The sequence below is a fragment of the Pleurodeles waltl genome, chromosome 9 (genome assembly GCF_031143425.1).
Source record: "Pleurodeles waltl isolate 20211129_DDA chromosome 9, aPleWal1.hap1.20221129, whole genome shotgun sequence".
In the NCBI taxonomy this organism is placed as follows: domain Eukaryota; kingdom Metazoa; phylum Chordata; class Amphibia; order Caudata; family Salamandridae; genus Pleurodeles; species Pleurodeles waltl.
Window position 1 is genome coordinate 937,886,742 of NC_090448.1, and position 22,486 is coordinate 937,909,227.

Below are 22,486 nucleotides of genomic sequence, written 5' to 3' on the forward strand. Positions count from 1 at the left end.
TCATATATATTTTTAAAGAATTGCATATTCGTGTAAAACTGCTGCATAGCTCTGGGAGAGTTTTTCTGACCTGACAGTCACAGTATAGCATGCTCCGCGGAAATCTGCCCGTCTTTCCCGGCAGTCTATAAATGGGAATGCAGAATTCGCCGTCTTGAAAATGTGCAGTGTGGTCGTGAAAATAATGTGATTTTAGCGGGCAGGCAAAAGTGCATTGATTTTTCCAGAACATTTACAAGGAGCTGTACAAACGAAGCGGTAGTTCTCATGTGGTACGCTGCAGATATCTATTTTTACATTTTTGTACATGATCTGAAAGTTCTGGGATCTGCCGGTGGGCTAAGTTTTCACTCAGTGGTTCAAAAATCAATGGACAGTGTTCGAATCCTGATAAAACGTCCTAAGGTGGTGTCACACCAGAATAAAAACACACATTCGTTTCACCGTGGTAAAATACCCTTGAAGTGTGAAAATGCTAGCCAAAAACCTTCTTGCAGATGTGGTCCAACGAACATTAATACTGTATGAGTAAATATTTTACGTGGATATTTTCGTGTTTGTGTGTGTAAATATATATATATATATATATATATATTTATATATATATATGTGTGTGTGTGCGTGTGTGTGTATATATTAAAGTGAAGTGGTCATGGCTACAGTAACGCACATTAAGTTGCTTGAAAAATTGTGTTTATACATATGTACATATATATTTGTGTCCAGGTTGCATTTAAATACATCATATCTGCAGTATCACAGTATGGAGGTAGATTATATAGCTGAGAACTGGCGCACTGTAATTTTTCTACAAAGTTTGTAAAGACAGACCAGTGCAAAAAGGACCAGTTCACAGTTCAACTGTTGAGTCCGTGTATCAACGCTCCTCTCGCGTGATACATTATGTGTACAATTTGTCCTAGAATCCTGTTAAAAACAAGAATGCTGCTAAAATACATCTTTTTCATAGTCGTATCAGAAATACATGACCGGCTTGAAAAGGCGGCTTTCTAGCGTTGGTCAACTAAAGATGGGACCCGTGCCTGTTTTTCGTTATAACCATTTGCTATGTAATTGTTTCGATTTTATTGTATGCAAATACATCTGATTTCGAGATCCTAAAAATATTCCATTTATCCTGCCCTCACCAACCAACGTTAGATGTTCCTGATTTAAAGCACAGAAAAAACTGTCAAAGTCACAGAATTCTTTTGAATGCTGTTAGACCAGCAAAAAGCAAGGCTCACTTCTATCGGTTTTAAGAAACGGATCAATATCTTTAGTACATTCCAAGTTCTCATTTTTGTGTACTGTCTGCTTCAGCATAATGTGAGACAAACTCCTTTGGTCTGGCAACAGACAGATTTTCCTGACTGGAAGCTCACATGTAATCAATTCTTCAAAAAAATGCAAAGAGACATAGTAGAGAGAGCAAAGCTAGAGTCAGAACCTTTCAGCCATTGGCGTTCATTTATTTTTCATGGACTGTAATTTCTTCGATGGGATGTCCATCATTCCCTGACTTTTCATGGATGGTTATACTGTCTCATTTGTTATAACAAAATATTAATTGCTGATTATGGGCATTTTGTTTAGGGAGTGGACGCTGGATGACTTATCCTGTCATAAAGACATTGGCCCTCATTTTGTACCTGGTGGGATAGCCCGCCACCAACCATGCTGACGATCAACAGAAGACCGCCAGTGGTGGCGTCAGGCATCCCACCGGATAATGACGTCTGGAGCCTCACCGCCATTGATGGCGGTGAGGGCCGCGAGGCGCCATGCTGGCGGTCGGTAGGATGGGTGGATGCTGCTCCACCCTTAACGCCGCATCAGTCCACACAGAGCCACACCTATAATGATGCAGTCATAGGCGTGGCGTTGTATGGAGATGCAGCGATGCTGGCAGAGTAGCATTTTAAGAGCCCGTTCCCTCCCGGAGCAGGGCCATGGAACAGGTAAGTGCTGCCCGAGAGGGAAGGGAGGAGGTGGTTGTGGGGGTGTGTGTTGAGTGAGTGAGTGCATGCATGGGGGTGTGCGTGTGTGTTTGTGAAGGGGGATGTTTGACTACGTGTATGAATGCATGCGTGTATGTTGGTATATGGGTGCATGTGTATGTGGTGGCTCGGGGTTGGGGTACCTGAATGGTGGTGGGGTGGGTGGGGGATGGAGAGGGTGGGGGTTGTGGAGGGCTAACAGGGAGATTGGAAGGAGGAGGGATGGGGGTCGATTTTCAGGTCTCTGGGGGTAGGGCGTTGGGGGTGGGTCTAGGGGCTTGGGGGGGTGGGGGTTGTGGAAAGGGGGGGGCTGGCATGCCACATGCAGGTGACAGGAATGAGAATTCATGTCACCCATATGATTTCCGCCAGGGATTACCCTGCCAGGAAATCCCTGGTGAAAATGGGAACATTATCCCACCACCGGTCTGGCCTCCAAAGCTGGGTCAAAATTGCCTGCCGTCGGCCCGGCGGTCGAATCTGGCCTGGCGGTGGGTAGTAGCAGCCAGTTCACTACTGTTTTCATTATATGGGGGTCTGAACCGCTATGCCGTCGGCAGTAATTACCGCCACTGCCTGCAGTGCGGTCTGCACCACCAAGTACAAAATGAGGGCCAAAGTGTTATTATCTACCTTTGTGCTCTTATTGGTTTTTCATTTCGGCCTTGATAAAATGATATTGTGAGTTTCATTTTTTTAAAGTTATTAAGTAAAGATGCATGGATACATAAACTTTCTTAAAATATGGCACAAACACTCTCTTTTTGTCTATATCCTGCTACTATTTCTGCATTTCGATTACGATACCTATCACTACTTACACCTTTTGACTAATACTTCTCACATATTAAATAGAACAGTATAAAACTCCTCTTCGACCCATATATCTGCAGTTTGCTATATAATAATACCATTTTAAATAACCACCCTTTCCTTCCTAACACTTCATAAGACATTTACTTTAACGATTCAAATATTTTATTTTAATCATGAAGCAATGCACACCAAATTATATCAAGAGTTACACAACGTCAGCATAAAAAATAAAATAAAATATCATGCTTCCAACTTTATCTCATAGAATGTTAATAGTTTTGAAAAGCACAATAATTTGGAATGCAAACCTATTAGCGTTTTTATTTTCATGTGTTTTCTTTGTGATACATCAGATACAGGTTTGGTGCCTGTGCTAATGCAGATGTTGCCAACAAAATAATATCACCTCTGTTCATTTTGATTGCTTCCGCCTACACTTGATTTGTGTACTTTTTTCTCCACTTGCCACCCGTAACCAGCACAGCCATTCACTGTTTGGCTACCACACCATGTACTACAATACAATACAAAAACACCTGAGACAAACAGCCTTGAACATAATGTCAATTTTCCTGCACTAGTATTAATGATAGTTGTAGAGAGACAACGCTAACCCAGACCTGATTTTTTCCCCAGTGTTTGGCTTATATGCCTTAGTTACTATACTATTACATTCGCTGTTTTTGGGAACAAACGTTTACCCTGCACAGTGTTTTATTAACAAAAGTCCTTTTGTTGTTGGTACACATCATCTCAGGTGGGGGTTTCTATTTATTTATCTATCTATCTATCTATCTATCTATCTATCTATCTATCTATCTATCTATCTATCTATCTATCTATCCATCCATCCATCTATCTATTAACAATCAACAGGTCTTGGCTTACACATGATGTAAACAAATATTTCTGCCCTTCACAAGACTGCAAGGGTAAAAGAAATTAAAAATGACAAATTATTTGAACTTGGCGGGGCATATGTTTGAAAACAACAGTACAAAATTAAGCAATCACCAAAATCAATGAAAAAGAAAACATGAAATTAATGCAGAAATCAAAACAAAGATGGGCCTACCAGTCATGGCACTGAAGTAAACTATAATTTGTGCATATTTTAGTATGATTTGTTTTAAAAAATATTAGACAGACCGGCGCAATAAAGCTGTCTATAGGTCACACCTAAAATGGTGCATAGCAACATGAATGATGGAAAGGGAAAAAACAGATAGAAAGAAGAAAGAGAAGAAGAGGAACATACTGATTTACTCAGGTGAATAAGTGTGAATTATGCTAGCAGAGATGGAGAAACGCTAACATAGCATGTGGAAACAAAAGTGGAAAATAATATTGGGAAATATAAACAGATAAACGCAGTGAAATATAAAGGTAGATACACAAATAGAGAAATAACTATATTCATAAAGACTGATAGAGAGAAAATTGTATTCAAGGAAGGGCAGAATTAAGGTACCGGTTTCTTTACGAATTGTTCCTGTTTGATCTTTATTTCAGTTTTATTCCTTTTTACCATGTCTGCATTTTATCGCATTTGTATCTCCTTCACCGTTTCTGTTATTTGCCTAAATTCTTGTTGTATATATTTTCCCCCTTCATTCTTAGGCCTGGATGCTAACAACATCTTGGGGACATTTGGAAAGCTTTCCGGGGAATGCATTCCATCCATTGATTACCATTGGCTATTTGGTTTGCAACTCACATTGTTTTGCTTCCTGTTTGCAGGCTTTATTTGTTTTAGGCTGTTGAGCTTGAGTTTGTCTCTTCCTGTTGCCCAAACCTTGTTGATGGTGTCCTTCTGAGTGCTCCCTTTCTGTAAATAGGCCTTTAAATATTGTTCTTATCTTGTCACATTTGCTGTGCATTCAACAACAGAGGTCAAATGTCAGACTCTGTCTTCCAAGGGATCTTGGTTTACTTTTCATACTCTGTCTTTGAATTAAGAGGATTTATGTGACAATCGTGCTGGCTACTGGGGGTAATTCCTATAATTCTGAAGTGTGATGGAAACAAATATTTTAAAAGCATCAAAACAAATCAACACGCTAGGTGATTACATTTCCACACGTTATAGTTTGTGCTCTGTATATTTTTATCAGTAAAACTATATGTCTGTGCAAATGTAATGGCCATTCCAATTGAAGATGTGTTGTCTGTAATGGCAGTGCACTACCACACAATGCATAGTCCACTTTACCCCACTCCACTCTACTTTGCACCACTCCACCCCACTGCAATGTACTCTGCACACTCCACAATGTGTCACTGCACTGTACTCTGCATCACTCTACTCTCCACCACTTCACTGTACGCCTCTCTACTTTGCCCTGCATCACTCTACTCTATGCCAATGCACCCTACCCCATTATACTCTGCTATGCACCACTGCAATCTTCGCACTGCACTCTACACCACTCCATGCCACTCCACTCTGTGCCACTTTACTCTGCAACCCAACACTCTATGCCACTGCATTCTATGCTAATGCACCTTAATCTGTACCACTCTTCTCTCCTCCAGTGCAGTCTATGCCGTGCATTCTACGCCACTTTAGTTTACTCATCACCACTGCACTCTATGCTACTGCACTCTACCTTTCACCACTCTATTCTATCATGCTGCATTCTGCTCACTCCACTCTATGCCACCTAATTCTACTCTGAAACAATTTACTCTGCACCACTTCGCTCTACTCTTCCCCACTGCAATCTACGCTGCACCACTCCAATCTATGCTGCACCACTCCACTTTGTGCCACTGTACTCAATATGTATCATTCTACTCTACTGCACTCTAATCTAGCCAAATCACTCTACATCACTTCACTCATAAAAAATGCACTCTAACACACTGCACTCCACACCAGTCTACCCTGCACCACTGCACTCTATGCCACTGCACACTGCACCATTGTACTCTGTGTCACTGCATTCTGTGCTACTCTGTTCTACTCTGTACCACTTTACTCTATGCCACTGCTCTCTGCACCACTCTACTATACACCACTGCAGCCTATGACAGTCTAGTCTGAAGCACTGCACTCTCTGCCACTGAACTCAGTGCCACTCTACTCTATCCCACTGTGCTCTACGCCACTGCACTCTACTCTGCATCACTCTACTCTATGCCAATGCACTCTTACCCATTACACTCAATGCCACTCTACTCTGCATCACTCCACTCTATGCCACTGCACTCTTCTCTGCAACACTCAACGATGCACTTCTCCACTCTATGCCATGCCACTCTACTCTGCACCAGTGCACACTATGGGGGTCATTCTGACCCTGGCGTCGACGACCACGGAAGCACCGCCAACAGGCTGGCGGTGCTTCCCAGCCCATTCTGACCACGGCGTTAAAGCCGCGGTCAGAAAAGGGAATCCGGCGGTTTCCCGCCGGATTTCCCCTGGATGGGCTGAATCTCCATGGTGGCGCTGGAGATTCCGACCCCCTTCCCGCCATCCTGTTTCTTGCGGTTTTTACCGCCAGGAACAGGATGGCGGGAACGGGTGTCGTGGGGCCCCTGGGGGCCCCTGCACTGCCCATGCCACAGGCATGGGCAGTGCAGGGGCCCCCTAACAGGGCCCCATAAAGATTTTCACTGTCTGCATTGCAGACAGTGAAAATCGCGACAGGTGCAACTGCACCCGTCACACCCCTGCAACTCCGCCGGCTCCATTCGGAGCCGGCTTCATTGTTGCAGGGCCTTTCCCACTGGCCCGGCGGGCGTCTTTTGGCGGTCCCCCACCGGCCCAGCGGGAAAGCCAGAATGGCCTCCGCGGAGCGGCCAAGTGGCGGTTCCCGTTTGGCTGGTGGCTACCGCCGCCAGCCAAACTTGGAATGAGGCCCTATGTCACTCTACTGCACCATTCACCAATGCACTGAATGCCACTACACTCTACACCACTCTACCCTGCATTGCTCCACTCTGTGCCTCTGCACTCTATGCCAGTCTACTGTAAGCTACTCTAATCTACTCTGCACCACTGCACTCTATGACACTGCACTCTACTATATGCCACTGCACTATACACAGTTTCACTCTACTCTGAAACAATCTACTGTATGCCACTGCACTCTATGCCACTCTATTCCACTCTGCACTATTCCACTCTACACCACTCCACTCTATGCAACTGCACTCTACATCACTGCATTCAACACCAATGCACTCTACACCATTTTACTCAAACCATTACAGTTGACGCCACTGCACAGAACACCACTATACTCTACTCTGCAATACTCTACTCTACGCCACTATACTCTATGCCACTGCAATCTATGTCCCTGCACTCTACGTCCCTAAACTCTACACCACTCTATTCTACTCGGCATCACTGTACTCTACTCCATATGCTCTCTATGTCTCTTTACTGTGCACCACTCTTCTCAGTGCCACTGCACTCTACACCAAGGCACTCTATGCCACTCTATTCTTCCCCAATGCACTTTACAACTATCTACTCTGCAACACTGCACTCTCCGCAACTGAAATCTGTGCCATGCTACTCCGCACAACTGAACTCTGTGCCACTGCATTCTATGCCACTGAACCACTCTACTTTATGTCACTTTACGCCACTGCATTCTACATCAATTTAATCCATTGTGCACCACTCTAGACTATGTCAATGCACTCTACTTTACTGTACACCACTTCACTCTTTGCCACTGCTCTTTACACTACTCCAGTCTAAGACACGCCACTCTAGTCTGTGCCACTCCACTCTATATCACTACGCAATGCCACTCCACTCTACCCTACACCACTCCATTCTACCCTGCACCACTCCACTCTACTCTGAAACAACCTCCTCTATGCAATGCACTCTATGTCACTCTACTCTATGCTGTGGGACTTTACACCACTCTACTCTGCACCATTCTACTCTACGCCACTGTACTCTATCCCGCTGTACTCTAAACCACTGCACTCTACCAATGTACTCTATAACATTTTACTAATCACGGATGCACTGTCTGCTACTGCACCCTACACCAACTACTCTGTACTACTGCACTCCAGGTGGCTATACTCTACTCTGCAACACTGCACTATATGCCACTGCTCTCCACAGAACTCTACTTAGCAACACTCTATTCTACACCACTGTAGTCTACGCCAATGCACTCTACGCCAATGTACTCTACATCACTGCACTTTGAGACACTCCGCAAGACTGCATTCTCCACCACTGAACTGCTTACAACTCTGCGTTATGCCTTTGCACTCTACTTTGCACCACCCAACTCTACGCCAATGCACTCTAAGCCACTCCACTCCACACCAATCTAATCTACTCTGCACTCTACACCACTGCACTCCACATCATTCTACATCACTGCACTCTATGCCACTCCACTCTACACCTCTGCACTCAACTGTGCACCACTCCACTTTACCCTACACTACTTCACTCTACTCTAAAACAATCTACTCTACGCCACTGCACACTTCTCTACTCCACCCTGGACCACTCCATTCTATGCCATTGCACTCTATGCCATTGCAATCTACACTGTGCTGCTACACTCTACTGTGCACCACTCTGCACTATGCCACTCTGCTCTACGTCACTGCACTCTACGTCAATGTAGTCTACACCACTTTACTCAAAACCAAAAACTTTATGCCAATCTACTCTGCTACACTGTCCTTTATGCCACTTCACTCTAGGCCACTCTACAACACTCAACTATATGATGCTGGACTCCATTAAACTATACTCCATACCATGCCACTCTATGCCACTCTACCACACTACTCCACTCTACGACACTCTACGCAACTCATTTTACACCACTCCATTCCACTTTTCTCCACTCTATTCTATGTTGTATTACTCCACTGTACTCTATTTCTCCATGCCACTCTTGGTGACTACATTACTCCAATCTATGCCATTCCGCTCCACTCTATGATACTCTGTGCCACTTCACTCTACTCCACTCTATGCCACTCCTCTCTACAACACTCTACTCCACTCTGTTCCACTCAATGCCATTCCACTCTACTACACTACTCCACTCTATGCCACTCCACTCTATAACAATCCACTCTGCTCTATGCCACTCTACTCTACAACACTCTACTCCACTAAATGTAACACCCTCTATGCCACTTTACTCTTCTCTAGACCACTCCACAACTCTCTATGCCTCTCCACCTTACGAACCCCTACTCCACTCTGACACTCTCCTCCACGCTACACCACTGAACTCTACAACACCCTGCTCCACTCCCTTCCACTCTATGCCACTTTACTCCCTCCACAACACTCCACAACACTCTATACCACTTCACTCTAGGCCACTCCATGACACTCCACACCACACCACTCTACGCTACTCAAGTCTACTTTACAGCTCTCGCTTAGGCAAGACCTATTGGCTTTGCCAATGCTTGTTAGGCTTAGCTTGACAGTACAGGTGTCTGCAAAACATACTGTCACAAATTCTTTAAAATATACATAGAGTGGGCTTTAGCTCAGCCTACAAAAGCTGTTGTTTGTCACTCCATACATTGGGATATTTGCTGTAGCCATCTCCTACTATCACTACAATACCTGAGGGGCAAGTTTACTATTCAAACGTTCACTGCATCAACCCAAATTGCATATTTGATCTCAAATGTGCATTGTAAATAGAAAGTCATATGTTTTTCACTGTACTGGGTGTTTTACAATGTTGTAGTCAGGAATTCTGTAAGTTATAAACACGTGCATACATTTTAGTTTACACACACACACACACACACACACACACACATAGACATTAATAAGGGAAAAAATTAAGCTACTTGAAGCACAGCAAGCAATGGCAAAGTCAGTAGGTCAGGCTTTAATGTGGTAACACATGGAAATAAGATTTGTCCAAATTCAGTTTCCACGCACAAGTAAAAGGCCGACCTATTGTCTCTGAATATTATTCTGATTTGTTATCAATTTCTCTCCCTTGACATCATACAGTTCCTCTTCCTCACTGTCTGTTTTTCTCAGTCTGTTTCATTTTCATCTCTTTCTCTTATTTGCTTTTCATTGATTTCCTTTTCCTCATAATCTCACATGTGCACAAGTGCCTAGGTATGTTCTTCATCTGTAATGTTACTGTACAGTGCACGGAGAGCTACTGCTCTTATGACCAGATAAAATGTGCCCATGCATGAACGGTACAAACATATTCCGTTGCAGCAGAATTAGCTGCTACAATCTCCTACCACTGCCCATAGTATGCTAGGGTACCAAATCTATGGGAACCAGAAGGAGAGTAGGTGATGTGATGAATCAATGAGTAACATCATGTGAACGTATGAAAAGTGTGCTTGTGGTTGCTACAGTTTTATTAATTTGCAACTTCATGGTTCTGATCTTGTACCTTTTCCAATACACTCTTGTTATACAAATGACAGCTTATCAGCACGTAATTCATAGTGATGTACTTTTATCAACTTTCTCTTATTGGTTGTGTTGCAGTTTCAGGCTGTAATGTTATGTTCCATATGCTCAGTAAATGTTGCTGTTACTGCTGCTTTAACATTTCTAAGCTTCAATTTTCCCCTCAGCCTTCTCACATATTTCTATATGTTGCTTTGCATTTAATTTCCTTCAAGATCTACGTTATGGCGACGCTCACCAGAGTAGCCCACTATTTTTTTTTCTCTATAGATCTTTGAGACACTTAGCTACACTATGGCCCACATTATGACCTTGGCGGTTTTCTGACCACCAGGGCCATGGTAGCAGTTTCACCGCCGACGGGCTGGCGGTGAAGACCGCCACATTCTGAGTGTGGCAGGTTGGCCTTTGCCATCCTGCCACAACCCCACTCAGACTGCCAGGATGGTTGGACCCGCCGGGCCAGAGATGAGCATCTCCGATCCGGCGGTCCAATGAAGACCACCGGTGGTATTATTAGCTGGCTTTCCACCAGAGTTTCCTTGGCGAAGCACTGCCATGAAAACCCTGGCGGAAAGGCTACCTGTGACAGGGAATTTCATCCCTGTCACCGGCTGATGACTCCCCCACCCCCTGAGCAAGCATAATATCCCCTGCCCCCTCCATACCAAGACCCCCTGCCCCCTACCAGAACAGCACCCCTGCCCCCACCCCCTTCTAGTACAGCACCCCCTCTGCCCACACCCAACCCCTTCTAGTACAGCACCCCCACCACCATTCTAGTACAGCGCCCACACTCCTGCATACACGCATATGCACACAGACACCCACACGCACCTCACATACACTCATACACCAACATTGACATACACGCATTCACTCACAATCATCCATACATGCATACACTCACTAGCATCCTTATATGCACTCACTTCAACATTCATACACGCACTCACTTGAGCATTCATACACACACTCACTTGAACATTCATACACGCATTCAACCATGCATACACACATACATTCACACACGCATACACACACCCATGCACCCCCCCATACAAACACCCATACACACACACATACACACATATATGCACATACGCAGACAACACCCACTCACACACACACAACACCCCCAACCCTGCCTTGTCCGGCGAGAAGGTCATCCGCAGGGAACGGGCGCTTCCACTGCTGGCAGCGCCCGCCATCAGGACTTCGCCAGGCCGTATTATAGGTCGTAATACGGCTGGTGGAGTCCTGTTGGCAGGGTGGGGCTGGTGGTGGAACTGCCCATGCACCTCCGCCCAGCAGCATGACTACTGCAGGATTTCCACCCAAAATCTGCCCCGTGTTGCTTTCAACATTCTACCACTATTTACTGAACGCTGAATGGCTCTTGCTCTCTCCCGCATTCTATTAGAATAACCCCTATCTATCAGTATATCTCGTGTAGTCATTTGAATATTTGTCCTAGAATTATACAGAGAAAAGCCAAATTATTCTTGGGCTACAAATTCTACTTGCTGCTCAACCAGCCAAATATTTCTACTTGCACTGAACAAATGGATGGTACAACATATTTTAATTTATTTGGCAATCCACCACCACCCAATATTTAGTCTATGTGGACTTGACAACGGGAAACTTGCCAGATGTAGCCCAACTGTTTAGAAACATGAGAACATTACTGGATTAAGCACTGGCCCACAGACAGTCCAAATGGTGAATAGTGGGTTATTTCACCTAAAACTGTCAAGCGAATTTTCCACGATCAAACTGACTTAAATAATGATCTCTTTGGTCTTGCCAAGACTGTAATATGTTAATGGATTCTACATTAGGTTTTTTGCCGATCTATTGAAAATGTGATTACCAAATTATTCAGCCAAAGGCATGTGGTATAAATATGATACAGACTCCGAGTATGCCTTTAAAATGAGCTATAATTCAAAAAATAAAACATTATTTATGGATCATTATGCCTTCCTTGTGAATGGATTAACATTTCTTCACTCAAAATGTACACCTTATGAACTAATTTTCCACTTGTTCGCAGAATCTGAGTTTGGTGACAGTCCCATGTGTTCCACGCATTCGCAACTGTGGCCGATCATTTATTTATTTTATATTCTCAGCTCCCAAATGTGGAATTCATTGTCTCCAGATTTAACATAACCAAGTGCCAGCTGCTGTTTCATGAAAGATTTTAAACCTGGCTGTTTAAGGATTACAATCTGCACTGACATCTTTTATGGTTATATTTTTATTAAACGGCCATGCTTCAACAAAACTTGGGTGAATCTTGTGACTCATTTGGTGAATTTTTACCGATATAAAAATATGAAATGATTAAAAAAAAATAATCAAAGAAGGGTCGAGGAAAAGAAAAGTAAGAAAGGCGGCTACACAAAACGAAAATATTTTTTTCATAACAGAAGAAAGACATTTTAGTTTAGTCATATTAAAAAAATAATGAAGAGGCAATTGAGTAGTGTACAATTTACAAAGCCATAGATTTCTGGTAATTTGAGTGAATTGCATTAAATAATTTGCCTGTGCTATTGTGGCACCAAATGCACCAAAAATTAACTTCAGAATTGAGGACGTCTTGTGCAGAGCTCTGGAATGCTAGACAAATTCAGACAGCCAGTCAGAAAAGAATCTGTCTCTGCAAGCAATTCAAGCATATGAAGTCTCTTCCATTTTCCTAGGTCGTTTTTTTAGGGTCGAGCATGCGTTGCATGCGCTCGCGCATGCGTTTCGCAGGGAGACTCTTTTGTATTTATAAAAGGGCTTGGAGCACTGTCAACTTCACATCAGTGTTTTTTATTGGTTGGTGGGCTTCCCTGATAAAATCGGCTTGCTTTCATTAGTCGAAGGCACGCATACGTCATGCCTTTTCCGGTGGCAAGCCCTCCTCCAGCGCAGTGACCAAGTACAGAAAACATGCAAGGCTCGCTGATTTCCATCGTGCTCGTGGACTTTTTTTTCTCTAATTTACGAGCCCGATCTCACTTGGCAGAAGTCGAGCGCTTTACGTACTTGATTTCACTTTTTCGGGTTATGTGCATAAATGCACTTTTGCCCGATAGGTGAAAAGTCGGATTAGGAGTTTACAACGCGATCAACTCTAACATGAGCAAACGCGAGACCCGATGCATTGTAAATGCTTGTTTAGATTATGCCTGGCCCTGCATTCTCATGTAACACGTACTGTTTTGTTTCTCAAAGTCTCCCAGCGTTCATGGTTTTAAGTACCAGGGACATGATGATATTCCGTTTTAGCCTTTACTCAGTCCGCCATCATCATTTTATTTTTGGCATTGAATGTTTTCTTCTTACTAGCCAGTGAGCATGCGCCCCTTTTCTTTGGGGGTAAATCTCCGAGGCCTTGGCATTCAGCTGGATGGAGCTGACAGTGTTTCAATTTCACTGTGGTACTGAAGAGCTAGGTTAATTGCAAAGCTCAATATTTTCGGGGGCAGAATTGATTATCACCTGTGTAGGGAAACTCTAGTAAACTAACCTGTTTGTGCCAGTTTAGATTACTGAAGATATATATGAGTATGTCTGCTCAAAATTAGCCTGGGTACCCTAACTTTTGAAATGCATTCAAGTGTTGATGAACACAACAGTGGTATACTCAAGTATGACAAAGTGCACAGTTTCTCCTCCAGAGCGTAGATTTATTGTTTGCATTCTAATAATGTGCAATAACTCATGATACATAGGGTTGGGACACTCTTCAAACATCTGAATATATGGCACCCTTGGATAGGAGTCAGACATTCTTATGATTGAGCAAGAGGGGGTTGTACTGGCCATCTGGTCACTGTAGCGGGAGGGCAGGGGGCTGTGTCCTTACTGGTAACACTTTCATCTTTTGGTGATAGGGCTGATCACTAGGGCTATATAATGCTGGATCTGTTGGAAGCATCATATGTATACCTGGGAGCAGGACAGAGTATTGTAGGGATATCAGACCACCACTTAAATGCGTTCCTTTCCTCCACCTCTCTCCTGCTTTTATCCAGCAAAGCTTGCCTTCTTTGGTTGCCCTTCCCGTAGAGTGAAGTAAAAATCTTGCGTGTGCCCAAAGAGGGCCTCCTGCAGGACAGCAATCTTTCACCAAACCTACTTTAAATGCCTAACGTGGATGGGAAGCATGAGTGTGCCATACTATTTTACCTGTTTTACATGCTTCTGCCATTGTTTCTTTTCCCTGAGCGTGTACCATTGTTCTGGACACATGACTGACAGAAAGGGGGCAAGTCAAAAATACTTGTGACTCATTATTTTGACAGTTGTCTCAGTTGCAAAAGTTAACAGAGTTGTGGCCTCAAGAGGTGGTAATTATTAGGTTTAAGACTAGAACTTGCTTTACTCCGAAGGGGTGCTGCTGTCGCTGGGTACACATTAGTTGGCCCCCCCACTTTCACAGGCACACTTGTCGATGAATATTTCAACACATTTCCTTGAATTGATCCTTCTCTTTTGTACCATCCGTGGTCTGCTTCAAAATCTTCATACAAAACTGAGTCAGCACAGGTATTACGGCTGTAAAAGAGGGCTGATCTGCTGAATGCACACGAACTGCCCTCTTTCTTCCTATAATGATCGGCACCCCGAATGGTCTTCACAAATAAATCCAACAGTACAAGGCAGATCATTTAGAAGTTAAATATAAGTCTTTGGAACTAAATATGCTGTATTTGGAAGCACATGTGCACACTGAACCATCTCAATGCACAACTAGATGGAACAGGTGTAGGTGCACTGGCACAAACATCCTCACTCACCTTGATTCACCCTTCCTCACTGAGGACTGCTAATGAATGCCTCCTTTCTGCACATGGCTCTGCTCAGGGCACTTTTACGGCTAGATAAATGTCAGAACCTGGAACTCTACGGTTTCTTCATCACACAAGAACACATAGCTTTGATTTCTTATCTACTCTTCAATTGCCCTATGCTTGGGATGTGGTTTCCAGATGCCACCAATGCCACTGTTAGGGTCGAAGATCAATGTGTGGGACATCCACAGTCAGACTACCATGCTGAGTTGGGAGAATGCTGCAAAACGCATTACAAGCCACATACTAGTGTGACTCACAGGATGGAGCGGGTGCATGCGGCCACCTCCTCAGTGTTTCCCCCACACCCACGGCTTCTGCATTGACATCTGCACCAGAGGGTAAGTAATTTGATACCTAGAGGCAATTTTAATTTCATCTACTATGTTTAACAAAACTAAAATAATGGAGTGGATTCATAGCTAGAAAGGTCTACCTTCTGTGCTCATTCCTGTTTTCTCTCAAGGGCAGATCTTGGAAAAGACAAATACACAATTGCTTTCTTGTTTTTTTAACACCACAGATGTGCAGCCCATCCACCACTAGTATGGGTATGTGATTTTAAGGTCTTAATGGCAGTCTTTATCTGAAGCAGCAGATCACTTCACAACTCAACATATAACCTTAACAGTTAACACATACTTAGCTCTGTAGATGCAACAACAGTAGTGGGGTGGGAGGTCTCTCTCTCTCTCTCTCTTTCTTGGTTAGTCTGAAAATACGTCATCCTGTGTTAATTATTACATAGGAAGAGCAATGTAAGTTTCAAAGTCCATTTCAACACTAGCAAAATTATAATTCTATAAATGTTTCACGTCTCCATCCGCAGTCTAGATAACCAGTCTGTAATCAGGCAAGCACTGGGAAAACACTCACATACACAGCTCTTAGCAAATTCTACAAATCTATACTTTATACACAAATGTGATTAAATGTAAGTATTAAAGATGTAAATAAGCCCTGGTAGATAAAAATGAATTAAATTATTTATTTAAAAAAATGTAAATAATCCAGCTATGTATTTATACTCTGTTTGCGTCGAATTAGCGTAATTCTTTTAATGTGAAAACCTACCTTGCGTCCATGAGATGCAAGATAGGTGTTCCCGGGCAAAAAATTACTCAAAGGCCCTAGCACCTTATTTATCCTCCTGTGCAAAAATTACACACGGAAGGAGGAGGGCCTTAAATAATGGCCCTAAGCCTGCTTAGCACCATCATTGAACGCCTGGGTCAGGGCAGGCGTTAGGGGACCTGTGAGCTAATTTCCATGGTCAGAGACAATGGAAACAGCCCACAGGTGCCCTTTCCTGCGCCCAGGGACAACCCCACCCACCCACACCCACACCTGGAGGACACCTAAGGATGGGGGGATCCATCCCAGGTAAGTCCAGGTAAGTATTTTTAATTTCTTTTCAATGTGCCATGGGGGGCCCTACATGGCACTGTGCCCAATGGCCATGTCCAGGGGACATAGGTCCCCTAGGCATGGCCATTGGGCTGGGTGGCATGACTCCTGTCTTTACTAAGACAGGAGTCATGTCCATGGGGGTTGTGCATCAGGGCAAATAAGGTGCACACTAAAAGTTTACCTGTGCTCTCCCTCTGGTAGCTTGGCACCTAGCAGTCAGGCTAAACTAAAGAGGCAGTGTGTAAAGTTTTTGTGCTCACACACAGTAACACAGTGAAAAAACTACAAAAGGACTCCACACCAGTTTAGAAAAATGGGCAGTATTTATCTGAGTCAAAAAAGACAAAACATAAAAAAAAACAATACAAGTTAAGTTATGAATTTAAAAGGTTAGATGAAAATGCAGTGTGTAGAAGACAATAGCTGCAACTGGAACTGTTTGGTCACTCTGGACCGGGGCAAATCCAAAAGTGCAGATCAACTCAGGTGCTGGTAGCAAGTTGGAGGTGAAGTCTTTGATATCCCTGAGACTTCAGAAACAGGAGGAAAGCTCAGTCAGGCTCTTGGAGAAACTTTAGATTGCAGGATGTAGAGAGTTAGGTCCAGTCCTCTCACACCCAGGCACCGAGTAGCAAACAGCAGGCCTACATAGCAGAGGAAATAGCACAGCAATCCTTCCTCCTTTTAGGATGTCCTCAGTTTAAAACTGTTCCGAGTATATGGTGTCAGAGGCTCAGTACTTAAACCCAAATGTGCCTTTGAAGTGGAAAGGCTTCAAAGAGTGGTTTTGAAGTGTCCCAGTTCCCTTTCAGCCCAATCCCGCTGGCCAGGAGGTCTGTGGGGGTTATCACTTCCTTGTGTGGGGTCAGGCCACTACCCTTTGAAGTGGGAGAGCCGCTCCACCCATTCTGCTCAGGAAGACCCATCAGTATGCAATTGGAATGCAGGGGCAGTTGAGTGTCCTGTATTTATGGCTTTATGGATTGAATGCACAAAGGTAGCTTTCACCTAACCTTACACAGACCAGACATGCATTGGAGGCTGGCTAAGGCACAGGACAGTTAAAGTACGAAAATGCCAACTTTCTAAAAGTTGCATTTTCAGACCTGCAATTAAAAAAACACCTTTACCACAAGCCGTGTTTTTAAGTTTAAGTCTAGAGACACCAAACTCAATTTTTCTACCTTTTTCAGATTGGAAATGACACTTAAAAGATGCTTTAAGGCAATCCCCATACTAGCCTATGGGATAGATAGTCCTTGCAATATTGAAAACCAAATGTAACAGATTTTAACTACCTGGACATTTTAACTTAAAAGTACATCTCAAACCTTTTAAATATCCTGCACCCTGCCCTTGCGGCTAACCAGGGCCTACCTTACGGGTGTCTTACATGTTATAAAAAGGAAGGTTTGGGCCTGGCAAGTGGGTACTCTTGCCAGGTCGAAATGGCAGTTTAAACTGCACACACAGGCTCTGCAATGGCAGTCCTGAGGCATGTTTGAAAGTCCACTGTAGTGGGTGGCACAACCAGTGCTGCAGGCCCACTGAGTAGCATTTGACTTACAGGCCCTGGTCACACACAGAGCACTTTTTTGGGACTTACTAGTAAATCAAATATGACATTAATGGAGAAGCCAATGTTATCATGTTTTCGACACAGAGCACATGCAATTTGGCACTGAATAGCAGTGGTAAAGTGCACAGAGTCATAAAGCCAGCAAAAACAAAGTTCAACGCACAGTCAAAACAGGAGGTCGGAAAGCAAAAATTCAGAGGAAACCACACCAAAAGATGCCAGGTCTAACAACCATAGATAAAACACACACAATAATAGTCATATATTATGACTAAGAACTAACAAATGCCCGTAATCCCTCAGGACATTTGTAGTAATGTAATATTGTCCTCATGGAAGAACCTGCTTCATTTTTAGCTGCTTGCCACACAGGTGACTCAGTTAGCTTTAACTAAAAAAGTATCTATAATAAGTTTGAAATAAATTCTTCAATTTTCAATGGACCTTTCCTCACAGATGCTATAACAACAATAACACTGAGCAATGTTTTGATTGGCAAGGAGGCAAAACTCAGAATAAACCATACTTTGATATTGACCGCAAAGGTCTCAGAAAGATAATAAGACATATTAAATAAGTGTCTCCTTTCAGTTCATGTGTAATTTGACCGCCATGATACTGTATGTGACAGTTGCTTCATAATAAATAAAAAAAAATCATATGTAAATACCCAGTCCACAGGAAGTAAACAGATTCAATGTTTGAACATCATATTACAGGATGAAGTTGAGCCTGTCTACCCTTTGTGAGGTGTTCTTTCTCCTCAGTCTTCTCAGCACCACAGATTCTTAGGAGATTTGGTTCACAGACAGGTATGAAGCTGTATAGCATGGTCATGATTCATGCTCTATATTCATTAATATCTTCTAGCTCCATGACTTACTCTGATCCATTTGTGTATGCTGTGTCACGATCCTCTTAAAATGTGAAAGAATGTGATGATTTTCTTGCTCCACTGATGGCCAATTCTTTTCCCTTGCCTCCTAGAAGAACATATAAACACGTCACCAACTACAAATAACTTACTGAACAATTTATAGCACTCCCTTTCATCTTTATACTGAAAAGGAGTATCAATACAACCATACCTAGTTTTAAAGAAGAATACATACATAATTCTGCCCAGAGCTACAGGTAGAAAATATCATACCTTTTCTTTAATTATAGATCAAAGAACACCATGTAGGTTTTAGTCACAAACCCTCAATTTCACATTTGCAGCTACATGGATAAAAACTCTTCACTTTCGTTTTTCAAACTTGTTCACATTGATTCTTAGTTGTGTATGGCTTTCCTAAATAACTTGACACTAAAATGTTTCCTGTAGCAAGCCACATTTAATGTTAGCTTGCATAGTTGCATTTACAAACTTATTATAGAAATGATGGCATTGAGGGATATGTTGCACACCACTCTACTACAAAGAAGGCCTGCCGATTTCTGAAACATCTAAAACACTGGTGAAAATATTTCTTAAGATGAAAACACATTTATTATTGATGATGGCTCACATTTAGTGCTGTGCATTGCTCAGTTACTCCACTTTTTATATTGCTCTTCTTAATCTTAATTTTTCAGGTTTCTCATACAGGAAAGTTGGCTGAAGCAAAAATGGCTTGTGGGAACTGTGAAACTGGATACTTTGTGCAATGTGTGCTCTGCTACCAAGACTAACTCTGTGATGTACAGAAACAGGAAAATACACATTCATTAGGGAATGTTACACAAAACGGAAGCATGGGGATTTTCGCAATGAAAACATCACAAGGACCACTTTGCATGTAAACAGTTGCCCACTTTTAGCATATAGCATCTATTGTTCTTGAGGGAATTAAATAACTTATACAAGAAATCTTCACCCGCACCTAATCAAGTATCAAAATTTACAGTAACGTCTAATAATATCTTAAAGTTGCAAATGAAAACATCTAGCTAACCCCAAACCAGTACTTTAAAACATTTCCATTAGGAATTTAATAAGTAGCATTTAGTTAATCATTTATTCCCAGATTCACAAAATGTACACGCAACTCAGCAGCCAAATATTCAGTGCTGCACGTTGCGTGACAGGGTAAAAGCAGGAGAGTGCCATACCTCTGTAGATATGGCTCTCTCTTCCCCTCCCCGCCCCCTAGCGCCAGTGCAGAATTTTGCTGCAGAGCGCCACACGCACACCTTGCGTGCCATAGTGCAAGGGTGTGTGCGTGAGTCTAGCATAGGTTTTGTACTGAAAGGATTACCTTTGTGTACAATGTAAAACTTTTCCTACTTTGTATATGTGCTGTACAGTGCAGCACACATGCAAAGTCGGAAAAGAAAGGAAAAATTAAAACATTTCTCCTTTTAATGACTGCTTTCCAGTAGTGTTATTTTTTTGGTGCAAAACCCTGTCTTCTAAGATTAGCGGATAGGGTTTTGCATCGAAAAGCATGGGTAGTAGCACAGGAACTCCCATGTACCACCAATGTCACACCCTCTTGGCACTAAGTAACGCAAAGACTGTAGTCTTAGCATCTGCACATTGGTCCATGGTTCTTGAAGTACATATTGGGGGTCATTCTGACCCTGGCGGTCATGGACCGCCAGGGCCAACGACCGCGGGAGCACCGCCAACAGGCTGGCGGTGCTCCCATGGGCATTCTGACCGCGGCGGTACAGCCGCGGTCAGAAACGGAAAACCGGCGGTGTCCCGCCGGTTTTCCGCTGCCCTGGGGAATCCTCCATGGCGGCGCTGCAGGCAGCACCGCCATGGGGATTCCGACCCCCTTACCGCCAGCCTGTTTCTGGCGGTTTTGACCGCCAGAACCTGGCTGGCGGTAACGGGTGTCGTGACTAAGATTTTCAGTGTCTGCATAGCAGACACTGAAAATCGCGACGGGTGCAAGTGCACCCGTCGCACCCTTCCCACTCCGCCGGCTCCATTCGGAGGCGGCTTCCTCGTGGGAAGGGGTTTCCCGCTGGGCGGGCGGGCGGCCTTCTGGCGGTCGCCCGCCCGCCCAGCGTGAAACTCAGAATAACCGCGGCGGTCTTCTGACCGCGCAGCGGTATTCTGGCGGTTGATGTTTGGCTGGCGGCGCCCGCCGCCAGCCAAACTCAGAATGACCCCCATAGTGTGGCTCTCAAGGTCTGGTAAACCTTACTGCACGCAGGCATGGACTGCTGGGATAGCCATTGCTGTAGTTGCACCTGCTGCATACAAGCTAACTATCTGAACACTACATTGTTCTTCGGCAATGAAATGAGTGTCCCTCGTTTGAGCGTATTAGCTATAGACGTGTAAATTGGGCATATAATCCTCTTTGATTATAGGCACCCTATTATTAAGGTAAGTGCTTTAATTGCGTAGTCTCAAAATTTATTATGGTCCAGATTTTTTTCAGTTCTTGAATAAAGATAATTTTATCTGTAGATGTACTAGAGGAGCACTTCCATGACACCTCTGGACAGGTTTGGAAAAATGCCTTATATTTGCATTGGGGTGGATCATTTTTTGTAAATGATTGACAATCAGCGCCTAACCAAATTCTTGCATATGATAGTTGATGAGTAAATAATTTTTCACCGTTTGGTTAGTGAAATCTTGATGCTGTGAAGATACTCTAGGACACAGAAATGCCCAAACACCTAGGGCAGTATTACATAAACTGAGCACTGCACGTATTACTTTAGGCCACTGCTGATGCCACAGTATGAGATGACTGCTGTCTTAGACAGAGTAAAGTACTGAGGTAAAGGTATTTTACCTCCTTTGCCGGTAATACGTGGTTGCTTGCATGGGTACGTTTAAAGGAATGTGCTGCTTTTCACTGGGAATGTAGCAGCATATGTTGACATATCTAAAGTAACCTGTAAAAATCTAAGTTTTTCTGTTTCCAAATCTCCTAAAATATGCAGCCCACACTTTAATCTTGTCACAACTGAACATGGACAGCGATGTTTTGGTGTCATACTAAGAAAGCGGAATGTCCACTGGATAATGAAGAAGAGTTGTTGAGAGTACCAACAACAGTGAAAAAAGTCTCAGGGCCGGAAGGAGAAAAACTCCTGTAAGAGACGAGGGAGGAGACCTCCAAGTGGGTGACGGAGAGCCTATCTCAACTGAAGCAGCAGTACAGCCTAGTCAGAGGAGGGCTTTCCCAGAAGAAGACGATATTGTGAGACAAAAAGATCAATTGCCAGACACAGAAGGGGAAGGAGTTAAGGTGGATGAAAGTCAAGGTGATGTGACTCCTCCTGAACCGGTTGCAGGTCCGTCAAGTGAAAACACCACAGAAGAAGGAAAAGGCTCAAGTTCAATTCTGAAGTGAAAACTTACAAAGGGTCCACTGAAAGGAGATAAGTGGCTGGAAAAACAAGTGAAGAAAGGGAAAGAAGTGATTGTGGAACCAACAATCAAGGAAGAAGTAGACAC

General features: G+C 43.4%; 1 protein-coding gene and 1 long non-coding RNA gene across 3 annotated transcripts in view; one reads left to right on the plus strand and one right to left on the minus strand.

Moving 5' to 3' along the window:
- The window catches only part of LOC138260130 (uncharacterized), a 234,893-nt gene that overhangs the window by 45,437 nt on the left and 166,970 nt on the right, over positions 1-22,486 (minus strand). The window contains exon 3 of the long non-coding RNA XR_011198811.1: positions 18,959-19,058. This is a non-coding gene — a long non-coding RNA (uncharacterized lncRNA). The remainder of the gene's footprint in view (positions 1-18,958; positions 19,059-22,486) is intronic.
- EML1 (EMAP like 1) overlaps positions 1-22,486 on the plus strand; it is a 752,203-nt gene that overhangs the window by 336 nt on the left and 729,381 nt on the right. The window lies entirely within an intron of this gene.